At 36.5% G+C, this 13,605-nt stretch overlaps 1 pseudogene; it reads left to right on the forward strand.

The window, feature by feature from the left end:
* The first annotated feature begins 12,419 nt into the window (after positions 1-12,419).
* LOC109255338 (60S ribosomal protein L30-like) lies at positions 12,420-12,746 on the forward strand (annotated as a pseudogene).
* Positions 12,747-13,605: the final 859 nt, after the last annotated feature.

Consider the following 13,605-nt stretch of genomic DNA (forward strand, 5'->3'; position numbering starts at 1 on the left):
GACATCAACCTAAGTAGCACCAAGTAGTTTCAGAGTTGACCTAAGTGCTAGAGAACTTTAAAGACACTAATGAATTACGATTACATAGCAGATAACGATTACATGAAATAAATGAAAATCATCAGAATGAATGAATTCTTACTTAAAGCATATTATGTACCATTTAGGAAACCTGCTGAATACTTGGCCTGGGATGAAAGAAAATTTGAAATAAAGTTCCTTAATTTTAGATAGCTGTTCTGTGAATGCATGTGTTTAATAGCATTATAAAGTATCGCTTCTGAAGCACCATTATATTTGCAGACAGCATATTCTTAGGTCACAAAGTTATGATTCATATATATCAAGTCACTTAGCACTGCTGGCAAGTGTTGCCAGCCTGAAATATAAAACAGAGAGGATAATAAAACTTTAACAAGCAGCAATAAAACTAATGAAATATAATCTCAAATATACTACTCTAATTCATCCAGAGAGGAAACATGATCACCCAATCCTGAGGATGAGGAAATGAAGCCAGCTCCATAAAAACACATATTCATCACAGTAACATGGATCATTTTAGAATTACAACCAAAGAAAATTCAAGCCGGTTACAGTAGTGTAATTATCATGGCCAAGTAGATGAGGATGACAGGATAAAGCAACAGTTCACAAAAGCTTATTTTGGCTCCATATTTAAAGCGATGGAGGTGAAAATATCGATATTTTTTTAATAGAGGCAATCTTTCAAGCTGAGGACAGAGAAACTTCATGATAGTCAGATTGAGCAGCATTTAAGAAGTTAAGACTTCCAAGATCAATATGTAAGTGGGTCACAAGTTTATGTACATACAGTTTGCATATGCCTGTAATAGCCATGCAACCTAGTAGGAAAGAACTTCAAGTTGATGTTTATCACTGTGTCCCTTGGGTTGTAATTTAACAATTACAAGTTTCCCGCTCCCCACCCCCAACCTATTTCTTGTCATTCTCACCTGTGCTTGAGAACCTAAAATTCCAAATTTAAGAAGAAGCGACGAGACAGCAGGAAAGGGAAGGGAGAGTGAGAAAGGGCGGAGTGAGGAGAGGAAGGGGGCAGAGGAGAGGAGCAGTTTATTACATGAGCCCTGCCTCTACAGCTTTGGTGTTCTGCCCACAAAAGTAATTTAAGGCAGCAAGCTAAACAGAGAACAGACCTCTCCAAAACTGAAATCAGAAGAGCCAAGGAATATTGTCTTTTAATACACAACCTACGTGATTGTGCATATAGTATAGTTTATACATTCAAGTAAATTAGTAAAGGGAAACAGGTCAGTAGCTACCCATTCTCAGAAGCATCAGAAAGACAACTAAGGGTTCTGTGCTTGGTTTTCCACTGGGGAAGATTAAGGAAAAAAATTAGAGAATTCATATCAGTGATTGATTTCTTTTATCCGAGGAGACTAAGGAAACATACAGTGTCAGGTAGGGTCAAATAATGAATAAGCCAAGATATGGAACTCTGTTCAGGTGTGTTTAAGATAAGCAAAAATAATGGAGGAGAGCAAGATACTGTACAGAGATTATATAGGAGTTTGGAATTTCTATTAATCAAAGGGCAACCCGGATAGGCTAGTGGGAGTGTCTTCCTAATGAACCCACTAAGAGTCAGATTATCTGCTGCAGGTTGAACTGACTAAGGCATTTTTAAAAACTCAAACTAATAAGGTGCTTGAAAAACAATAATGGAAAAAAGTGTGTCACCTGAAAAATGTATGAATGATAAGAATGACTTTTTCTTTTTTTAGTCCTACACTTTATGAGTACAAGATAGAATATGAGGTTAAATTCAAGTATTAAGAACCAAATTCATCTTACCTTCTGTTGCCTCACTTTTCTTTTTAAAATATATGTGCTTCTCCTCATTGGTTTTATTTCAGTTTGTTTGATAGGAGCCTTAACGTTGACCACAAAATTGTCCCCTTGTAAAAGATAATTTCACTATTTCCCCCATCTTGAAATTTTAATATCTAGGCACATGACTTTCCATCTTAATGGTAGTAATTATTTAATTTACTACTCGCCTCTGAGAGGTGTCCTGAGAATTAATAATGCAAAAGGAAGAAAACACTTTATAGAAATGAAATGACAAGGTTTATAAGAGTTATACATTGATAAAGAGCTAATGCTATTATTTTCCTTCTGACTATAAATGCCTGATAATTCTTTTCACTAGAAATAAACTCAAGACAACATCTTTCACATCTACCTGCTTCCAGGGTTTATTACTAATTCTGTCAGTCTATGGTGGGGGAGAGAAAACTTCAATAAAAAGAGCATAAATTGACAATATTTTCATTATGAAGAACGTTCTGTGGAATTGCAGAACTAAATTAGGCCACATTTATGTTTTAAGTGGATAATTTCAGTTGTTCCATTATACAGTTTGAAAAGGAGTCTTTTTAGGGCTTGCTCTCATTATAGAGCATTCACTTAGCACCATCGTGTGGTAACTCAAGCACATAGCAGCTTATTTGGATTACTGTGAAAAGACCCCAAAAGAGATAAAATGGGCTATTTGTTTTGGTTCATTCTGATCACCTCCATTTTATCTAAAGAGCCTAGAAAGAGTTAGCTGCAGTAACCTCATGCCACAGATCTAAGCCAAAGAACTTGTTCTCTAGCAGGCTTGGATAGACTGGGTTTGAAGTCAGAACCACATCAACATAACTGATAAAAACACAGGGAGCAAGTAACATTTCCTATTTCAGAACTGTTTAATATTCTGGGTATTTTATATAAAATGTCTATCAACTTTTCAAAGTCATGTCATTTATATATTTCCAAAATCACAAGTTATGGGTAAAATGATGATTTATAACCCTAGTGCCATTTTTATCTAACTGAAAAAACCTGGGTACATGAATGGACAAGTTTAAGTGCACATAAGGGGTGTTTCAAAGCTACTTAAATTGGAAATGTTAAACATACAGCCCAATATCATGCTTTCCTCAATTAGATCATTTATACCCATTTTCAAAAGCACAAAATCCAACTTTTATTTTAACTCTCTGCTACTTAATTTTCAATGTCATATCTAATACTGAGGAATGGGTATAATAACAAGATCATCTTAACAGATTTATATTACAAGTTAATATTTTTCTTCTGAGATTAGAACATGGAAATCAAAAACAATAAGTTGGTAAGGGAGTAATTCTGGATTTAAATACAGAAGTTCTTATAAAGTGTCTGAATTTTTTTACAGAAACAAAAAATAATTAAAATTTAAATTTAGCAAAAACTACAGAGAAATGCAAATCTGTTAATGATTTCTCTCACTTTAGAAAGTATTAAATGAGCGGATGAAATTTTTACCTTTAATCAGTAGTGTAAAGCAAGAAAATGTGATTATTCAAACTCTATTACCTTTATATATTGTTTTAAGAAATGCCAAGTGTTTTCAAATATATTGCCTCAGACCATAAATTTAAACACACCAAACAACTTTGTGAGATGAAATCCTAATTTGTTTTCCTATTTTACTTTCTCCATTGAACACCAACCATAAATTGCTTATTAAATTTAGAAGATATAAAATTATCAACAGATATAAAGTCAGAATATGAGTAAAAAAAAAAAAGACCTGGTAAGTAAATATCCTAATGAAGAAAGAAAAGAAAGTATTGAGTAGAGAGGGAGCTTATCTAACCCAAAGATTAGATAAACTGTTATTTTGGCTATATGAGTGTCTATTATGAAAACAAAACAAACCCGGTAAATAGACATAACAAAAACATGTAAAATACCTAATGGAATCTTGACATTTTTAAAGGACTTAATAATTAAGGAAAGTGAGACCACAGCTGAGACAGTCCACAAGTTACTTAATTGCCTGCCAATCCCAGAAAAATTTAATTTAGTCATGGTGGCCTTGACTCAACAGGAGTGTCAGGGGCAGCTGCCAAATGGCAGGGCTACAACTCTAAAGTCTCCAGAATCTTCACCCCCATGAAGAAGATGAAGGGCATCTAGAAGTTCTGGCCATGAGGTAACATCAAGGAAGGAGTACTGGTCACCTTCATAGCTACATGTCTATTGTTTTAAAGAAAAAAAATGGAGGCAATCTTAGTCAACTTTCTTTTGACTGCAAGTTACAGATACTCATTTAAGATAGTTTTTACAAAGAACGGGCATCTGTTACATGGATAGAAATGTATAGTGCTACTCAAAGAGCAATCCAAAGACAGTGATGGGATTGGTTATACAAATGGAGACTAACTATTTTTAAAAGTTGTATAACATTTGATAGAGTACCCTTTTGTCTGCTGATTCTTTAATGAAATCTGTATTACTTTCCTATGGCCATTGTAACAAATTACCACAACTTGGTGGCTTGAAACAATAGATTTATTATCTCATAGTTCTGGAGGCCACTCAAGTCATTTTCTTTCAAGGAGGGCCTTGAGCTAGTGAAGCATCTGAGGCAGCATAACCAGAGGGCAGGAAGCCCTCGAGAGTTTACAATCACCATTGCCTCCCAAGATGGCTATAAGCCAACAACTGATTGGTGAGGGAATATGGAAGCCCAGCAACTTTGCCTTGAGTTAAGACAAACAGTGCATTGTATCTTACATTCCAAATTCCCCTACTGAATAAGGCTGTCACCACCCTTGCTTGAAATAGCACTTGCTGCTTACTTTCCCTCTCTTGCTTCCCTCACTCCCTTATCAGTTTATCTGGGAGCGCTTTTTTAATAAATGACTTGCATATGAATCCCTTGCTTAATGTCTTATTATATTGAAGAAAGTGACCTAACACTAAAGGCATTTCACAGAGACCTTGCTTAATGCCCCCTTAGACTGGGACACCCGACAAAAGCTATCTCACACAAACAGATGGCAGTATAAGCATCCAAACCTTATTGAAGAACCAGAACTAGATCCATCCAACTTTCCCTCTGGGCCTCCAGAGCCTCATGAACTATTCATGCCTATTTTATCTTTGTCTCTGCATGCATCCATCTCTGCTTTACTGTACATGACCGTAACTTTCAACCTAACTTTTTGGTCTCTATAATTTTCTTCCACTTAAAATAGTGACTCTCCACAATCTGCTAATGAATTTTATAGTGGTTTTATATAAAAGAAGTTTATTTATTTCAATGAACTTCAATAGAAAAAAAAAGGATCACTCTCTAGCTTTGGAGACTACAAAACTCTTCATAATGATAAACCAGATTAATTACTTCTCAGTCTCATTCAAGCGTAGAATGAAGGTGGATCTGATGGACCCAGATTACATTGAGGTAATAATACTTAGTAGGATCGGTAGAGATATATAGTGTACAAATGACTGCCAACCTTCACCACTTTAAGGTGTTTCCTCTCTTTTAAGAAAAGAGGTGCATGCCAAAAAGAATAAAATAACTAGGAGCAAACTTAACCAAGGAGGAAAAATATCCGTGTTCTGAAAATTTTTAAATATTGAAGAAATTAAAGAGGACACAAACAAATGGAAAGATATGTCATGCTCCTGGATCAGAAGAATTAATATTGTTAAAATGTCCATAAAACCCAAAGCAATCTACAGATCCAATGCAATCTCCATCCAAATATCAACACCATTTTTCGCAGAACTAAAAGAAATAATGCTAAAATTTATATGGAACCACAAAAGACCCAAAATAGCCAAAGAAATCTTAAGAAAGAAAAACAAAGTAGGGCTTATAACAATTCCAGAGTTGAGCATATACTACAAAGCTGTAGTAAGCAAAACAGTATGGTACAAAAATAGACACATGGATCAATGGAATAGAATAGAGAGCCCAGAAATAAACCCATGCTTATGCAGCCATTTAATCTATGACAAGGAAAACAAGAGTGAATGACTGGGAAAAGACAGTCTCTTAAATAAATGGTACTGGGAAAACTGGGCAGTTACATGCAAAAGAATGAAACTGAACCATTTTCTGACACCATATACAAGCATAAACTCAAAACGGATAAAAGACCAAAATGTGAGGTCTGAAACCATAAAAATCCTAGAAGAGAAAACAGGCAAAATTTTTTCTGACATTGGCTATAGCAACATTATTTTTGGATATTTCTCCTAAAGCAAGGAAAACAAAGCAAATGAGCTATTGAGACTACATCAAAACAAAAAGCATTTGCACAGCAAAAGAAACCATCAAGAAAACAAAAAGGCAATGCACTGAAAAGGAGAAGATATTTCCAAATAAAATATCCATTAAGGAGTTAATATTCAACATATAGAAAGAACTTATACAAGTAAACACCAAAAGTAAAACAATCTGATTGACAAATGGGCAGAGGATCTAAATAGACATTTTGCAAAGAAGACATCCAGATGGCCAACAGACACCTGAAAAGATGCTCAACATCACTCACCATCAGGGAAATGCAAATCAAAACCACATGCCATGTTGCTTCACACCTGTCAGAATGGCTAAGATCAAAAACCACAAGAAACAACAAGCATTGGTGAGGATGTGGAGAAATAGGAACCCTGTGCACTGTTGGTAGAAATGAAAATTGGTGCATCCACTGTGGAAAACAGTAAAGAGGTTCCTCAAAAAATTAAAAATAGAACTACCTACTCTATGATACAGCCCTTGCACTACTGGATGTTTACCCCAAGAATACAAGAATACTAATTTCCCCTATGTTTATTGCAGCCTTATTTACAATAGCCAAATTATGGAAGTAATCTAAGTGTCCATTGACTGAGGAATGGATAAAGGAGATATATGTATACAATGGAATATTACTTGGCCATAAAAAAAGAATGAAATCTTGCCATTTGTAACAACATGGATGGAGCTAGAGAGTATTATGCTAGGTTAGATAGGTCAGTCAGAGAAAGACAAATACCATATGATTTCATTCATACGTAGAATTTAACGAAACAAATGAACAAAGGAAAAAGAGAGAGGAAGAGAGAAACCAGGAAACACACTCTTAACTATAAAGAACAAAGAGAAGGTTACCAGAGGGGAGGTGGGGGGGGAGGGGAATGGGTGAAATAGGGGAAGGAGATTAAAGGGTACACTTATCTTGATGAGCCCTGAGAAATATATGGAATTGTTGAATCCCTAAATCCCTAAATTGTACACCTGTATGACTACAACCGTATGCTAACTACACTAGAATAAAATCTATTAAATATACATATTTTATTAATTGAATGTATATATTTTTATTAATTAAATATACATTTTTTTTTAATTCAGAGAAAACAGTATAACCAAAACTGCGGAAACTTAAAATAAAACTCTGAGGGCAGAAGCTCATTTGCTGCTTTTTTTTTTTTTCCTATCCTTAGCATTTATCACAATGCTTGCCATACAGTAGCTGTTCAGTAAATGAATTGTTCAGAAAATAAGTGCATTGAGAGTTAACTGAACTGTGGAATGCATAGAAGAAATTCAATATAGAGAATGACAATGGAAACACAGGCAAGGAGAAGTGCAATAACCCAAGTGAGAGAGGAAGTGAGCAGAGGGCAGAAGTACTGTAAGTGGTAAGTGAGAAGAGATAACAAATCCCAAAAATATTTCAGTGGTAGAATTGACAAGATGTGGTAACCGAATGAATACATACGAAGGAAGCGAGGAAAGAAAGAAGCATGAGGTCACAGATGAAAGGTTCGCAGAGAAAGCACCCAAGTGAATGATGATCCTTTTATTTAAGATAAAGAACACAACAGGAAAAACAGACTTGCAGGAATTAATAAAAAGTGCAATTTCGGGCTCTGTTAATTTTGAAATGCCAGGGATGTGCTGGGGACGTTCTAAAGATACAGAACAAAAGCTCAATAGAAGTCAGGCCAGAGATACATCTTTGGAAGTCATTTCCAAAGAGTTTGACCTCTCAAAATAGAATATGCACAAAAAGGGTCTATATACTTAGCAGCACAGTAAGTTTACACTAAGTCATAGGAGACTACAGGGTGTTCTCCTAGGACAAGTGATCTCAAGAATTGGCAATGGGAAAACAAATTTTAAAACTAAGCTCATGGCACGTAGCTCTTGCTGAAAGAATTCAGTTTCCAGGAAAACATTAAGAAAATGATTCTCAGAATGTGTCGATGCAGAACATCCTTAGAGGACAGGCCGAGGCAAATGGAAAGGTATCGCATGATGGGTAACTGCGAATACGGATGAACAAGAATGGCTAATGTCGCTTTGAAGTTACTTTTTAAATAACTGTCATCAGGTACATCAAAACTCTACTGAGTGCTGCACCTTTGAATTCATTGTGTCAGCTGTATTTAGAAAACTGTGGAGAAAGAAGTTTATCTTCTACACTTGGGGTGATGGTGTTCTGACGGGGATGGATGGTACTAGAAGGATAGTGAAATAGTATATAAAATGAACTACATCAGAAACAGCAGGAACTCAAAGTCAGAAGTGACTGAGGAAAGCTTAAATGCCTCTCGCTGCCACACAGAGTCACCAAATCCCCAGAGAGTTGGAGGGGGACCCACAGTACATGGTTATGAGGTTTAAGCAAACACAATAATCATTCCCAAGGACAGACTACCTCACCTGACATTTTAGTTACAAGTTTTATAAATTAAAGAACAATAAATATAATATCAAGTGGAATATAAAATCCACCTGAATTAAGATAAAACTCAGACCTTCGAAGTAGTTTTGTGCTTAGGGTGAACAATTTCATGTTATGCTTCCAAACCTTCACAAGACAAAAGTTCATTCTCATTTGCTGTTGGAGCTGTTTTTTCAGTTTGCAGAACAACTACAACAGAAGACAGGAGATGGAATGAGAGATTGTGAAGTCAACCATGGAAGTGTATAAAGTGAATAGAAAGCCAAATATGAAGTTTTTAAAAATTCAATTTAAAGGATGGCTTTCCCAGAGTTGGCCCCGCACCCAATGTTTTCTTTCTTTCTTTTTTTTTTTCCCCAGAGGGGATGGAAACAGAATCCTGAAAGAGACATAGCACAAAAACCAAAGACCAACAGTGTTTCAGATCAAATAGTAGGCCCTGGTCAACAGGGTCAAATGTGGTTAAAAGGTCTTTGAAAATTATAATTAAGATCTTCAGTTTGGTAAATGAGAGGTGACTTTTACAAAAACAGTTTTAGTGGAATCTGGGGCATGGGTTAAGTTGTAAATAGATGACTTTTTAAAATGAGCAAAAGAATACGATGGCTCTCTTGAGAAGTTTAGAAAAGCAGGCGGCAGTCAAGAGATAAGAATGGACTAAAGCCTTTCACAGAGTGGAGAAATCATGGACCAGGGAAACAGGTAGAAAGAAGAAAGAATTGATTAAGAATGCAAGGAAAGGGAGGCTGAGTGGCTCAGTTGGTTAAGTGCCTGATTTCACCTCAGGTCATGATCTCACGGGTGTGAGTTGGAGCCCCGCGGGGGGCTCTGTGCTGTCAGCATGGAGCCTGCTTCAGATCCTCTGTCTCCTTCTCTCTTGGCCCTTTCCCTGCTTGCACACATGCTCTCCCGCTCATCTCTCTCTCTCCCTTTCTCCCTGTCTCTCTCAAATAAATAAACATTAAAAAAAAAGAATGCAAAGGAAAGAGGGTATTTGGGGGCACAGGGTACCAACAAAGTGGAGGCAATATGACAGAGGGACCGCTGAGAAAAGAAGGCGTACAAGAGGTGAAAAGCTAGGAAGTGTGTGAGGCTTCTGCCTTCTCAGAGGATTTAGACACTGGTGAGAGCTGAAGGCACAGGGTTGAGCTCAGTCATGAAGAGATAACAAAAGTTTGTTAAATATGGTCAACTTGAGAGAAGTAAAAGAATTAGTGAGTACGTTGTAAATGCACTCGACGCCACCAAATGACTTTAAAATGGCTAATTTTATGTTATGTGAGTTTTACTTCAATTAAAAAAAACAAAAAACAAAAAACAAAACAAAACAAAAAACTGGTGAGCAAAAGCGGGAGCCTGAAAAGCACCCAGTCAAGGTTAGTGCAAAGCAATAGGAAGGGAGAGATACAGGTTTTGCTCAAAGACCATGACATGTTCTGCCAAATACGTTACAGTTCTAGTTTGACTTTACTGACCTGAAACAAAGTTAAGACTGAAATATGAGTCTATCTTCAAAGGCAGACAGAGAGAAAAAGCAGTATTGTAGGCAAAAATATTATATGTACAAAAGGAAAAAAAATGTAGTCAGATATTGGGCTTTTAAATCAGGAGGGGGAAAAACAGGTCTGTTAAATGTAAATAATGGGAGATTTTTCCCTTTGTGATGGAGTAGAGTTCATTTGAATTATTCCCAAGGATGTCAAGGTCATGATGAAACACTCCTTTTGTAAGAGTATTTGAAAAATAATGACATGACCAGGTTGATATGAAAGTTGAGGATTTCCTTCGAGACAGTTCTGGCAAGATTTGTGGGTGTGGGTTGTTCTACAGTAATATGAGTCATCTGTTTTGCCTGGGACGTGAAATTCCAAGAATGAGGAGGAAAATAGGATGCATCTTTGCATGTCAATATCTTCCCTACACGATAATCTCTCTTTAGAGTGCAATGCCTTTTGCCCTAAATCATCTGGTTGTGGACTTGCATAGAAATGGCTTGTTCTTGCCTCCTTTTAGAGACAACAGAAACACAGAAGCCTTCAATGTTTTCCTTTATATCCTGCAAATGTTCTGCTATAAACATTCAGCTCCAAAAAACTTCATTATTGTGATATTCTCTTTTAGATGAGATAGTAGGTGAAGCATAACATACTTCCTCTCTGTGTGCTAAAAAAGCGCTTACGGAAACTCACGTGCCTCATTCTTCCCCACCTTCTTGCTTGTTCTTCCTTTGACCTTCCCTAGTGCCTCATGATTTTAATGAGCCTTGATTTTTGAAGTATCCATGAAGTCACTGGTATTTTAGGAGGCAGACAGATTGTCCAGAAGCATCTGTGGATTTAAAAAGAATAACAGGTATTTTCCCCATATGAGAATATTTGCAAATTTGTTGCAAGTTGGAGAGGAAGTAAAGCAAATACTTATAAACAGAAGTATTTAACAAATATGTATGACTTAACAAATGCCAGGCACTAGCGTAGAGATAATGCCCGACTTTCATAAAAATTGCAGTCCCTGGGAGGGCACATTGTAAATAATCAGTGTATATGAAAGTGTATAAGTGGGATCAGTTGCTACAAGGGAAAATGGATAGATTAATTTGAAAAAGTCTGGATTAAAGTAGGGAGGGCTCCGTTAGTGGATGAAGACAAGGGGATTAAGTGGTAGATTAGTAGTACCTGTGAAAAGCCACAGAGTAACTGACCTAATGAGGTAGAGATAATGGCTGGGGAAGTACTGTGATAGGAGGAGAAAAGATTATGAAGGACCTGGGAAACTCTGCAGGGAACTTACACATAAAACAAAGCAATTAGTGACCAAGGAAGTAGTCTGTTTTTAAAATAAGCTTAAGCAGACTCATCACTTTTGTCTACAATGAGGATTTACTCTTAGTCTTTTCACTGGAGAATTTTGCAGGTGAGGGAAAAGGTAGGAGTCAGAGAAAGCACCTGGGGACGTGTGGTAACTTGTCATTTTGTCTCTAGTTGCCTTCGGTTTTACTTACGAACTTAACTGAAAGCATAAGTGGAGAGAAACTTCATGCAAAAGGCTTCTTTAACACCTGAGTAATTAATGGGGTGCCTGGGTGGCTCAGTCAGTTAAGCGTTTGACTCTTGATTTCAGCTCAGGTCAGGATGTCATAACTCGCGAGATAGAGCCCCACGTCGGGCTCCGTGCTGACAGTGCACAGCCTGCTTGGGAGTCTCTCTTTCCCTCTCTCTCTGCCCCTCCCCTGCTTGCTCACTCTCTCTTTCTCTCAAAATACATAAATAAACTTAAAAAAATAAAAATAAATAAAATAAAATTTAAGTTATTAAGAGCAAAAATGAAAGTCATCTGATCATAGTGTTAAATTTGGATAACTCATAATAAATATTGAGCTGCTTTTCTCAGCCCTTAGATACACTTTATAAACAGTACATTTTATTAGGCAATTAATGGAGCTAAATATTTTTTCAACGTACTTTATTACTGAGTAGTCGCATAAATGTAGAGTAATAGAGAATCCTAAGAATAACTTCGAAATATACGTTATTTTCCTGACTTTACCTCACCATGGTCACGAGACCACTTTTTTGGATCTAACAGCCTGACGCTTTCTAGTTTCTGGCCAGGCAAATTAAACGTGAGTAATAATAACACAGATAAAAAGCTACTTTCAGAAACACAGTTTTGTTCATTACAACTGACATTTTTCATACCAATTATTTGAATTATTTAGCATTTCCCATTCTGCCCACCCCCAGAAGGGTCTTATATTTATTTTTAACAAAAGAGATCTTATCCTTTCTCACTCCCATCCATCTTGGCAACTGCTCTTGCTTGGGACCATCCCGCGCCTAAGGCAGGAAGAGGGTGGCCACAAAGACGATGAAAAAGTCACTGGAGTGAATCAACTCCAGGCTCCAACTCACTGTGAAAAGTGGAAAGTACGCACTGGGGTATAAGCAGACTGGAAGTGATCACACGTGGCAAGCAAAACTAGTCATCCTCCTCAACAACTGCCTGGCCTTGAGGAAATCCGAAACGGAATACTGTGCCATGTTGGCCAAAACGGGCGTCCGTCACTACAGTGGCAATACTATTGAACGGGGTGCAGTGTGTGGGAAATACTGCATAGTTTTGCACAGCGGCCGTCATGATCCAGGTGATTCTGATGTCATTAGAAGCATGTGAGAACACACCGGTGAAAAGTAAACCGTGCAAAAGTCTTCTTTAATAAAACCCGCTGGAGCACGTTAAAAAAATAATAATAATTAATTAATTAAATAAAAGGGATCTTAAAAATTAAAAAACAAAACAAAATAAACTAAAAGTTCAATTGAATTGGATTTAAAATTAAAGTCAGAAAATAGAACAAAGCATTAAATAGTAATTGCCTATATAATTGACCAGATTGTGGAAGATAATTTTTATTTGAATGAATCTATGGTCTACAAATGAGGGTCAATTTGAAAATGGAATTCTAGAGTTTTTCTTCTTTTTAACTTTCTAAACCACATAATTGGCTATCTGAAAATTCTATAGAAGAAGCATAATATGTCAGTGTTTTAAGTAATTCCTAGAGGAAGCAACAAAGACATTTTAATACTTGCAGAGGAAAGGCATCAAAATGACTTATGTGAGTTAATTATATTTTATATTTCTTACCTTCCCCCTCACATAATTTACCAGGGTGTCAGAATCTATTTATTTTATTAAATACACACTAACATGAGTGCTTAGTGGACTAGCATTTCTGTTCTTGCACCATAATGAATCTGAATGAATGTTCTAGTGACGCTGATTCAAATTGTGATGGTGAAAGCATATAGCATTAACACATCTTTCAAGGTTTTCAAAGTTTGCTTTTTCCTAAATCTGGAACTGTTGGAGGAAGAGACAAACTTAAGCCATTTTGACCAAGTAGAAGGTATACATTCTCCTCTCCAATTCAAAAGAGGAACCAGGAAAACAAAGCAGCCTGTTACCATTTTCAAGACAGACCTGAGACAAAATTGGAATGTACAGATGAATGAAGTTGGATCTTTAGTCCACTCCTTTCAAACCTAGTTTG

Source organism: Panthera pardus, unplaced genomic scaffold, assembly GCF_024362965.1.
Source record: "Panthera pardus isolate Hobbes unplaced genomic scaffold, ASM2436296v1 HiC_scaffold_16, whole genome shotgun sequence".
Classification (NCBI taxonomy): Eukaryota; Metazoa; Chordata; class Mammalia; order Carnivora; family Felidae; genus Panthera; species Panthera pardus.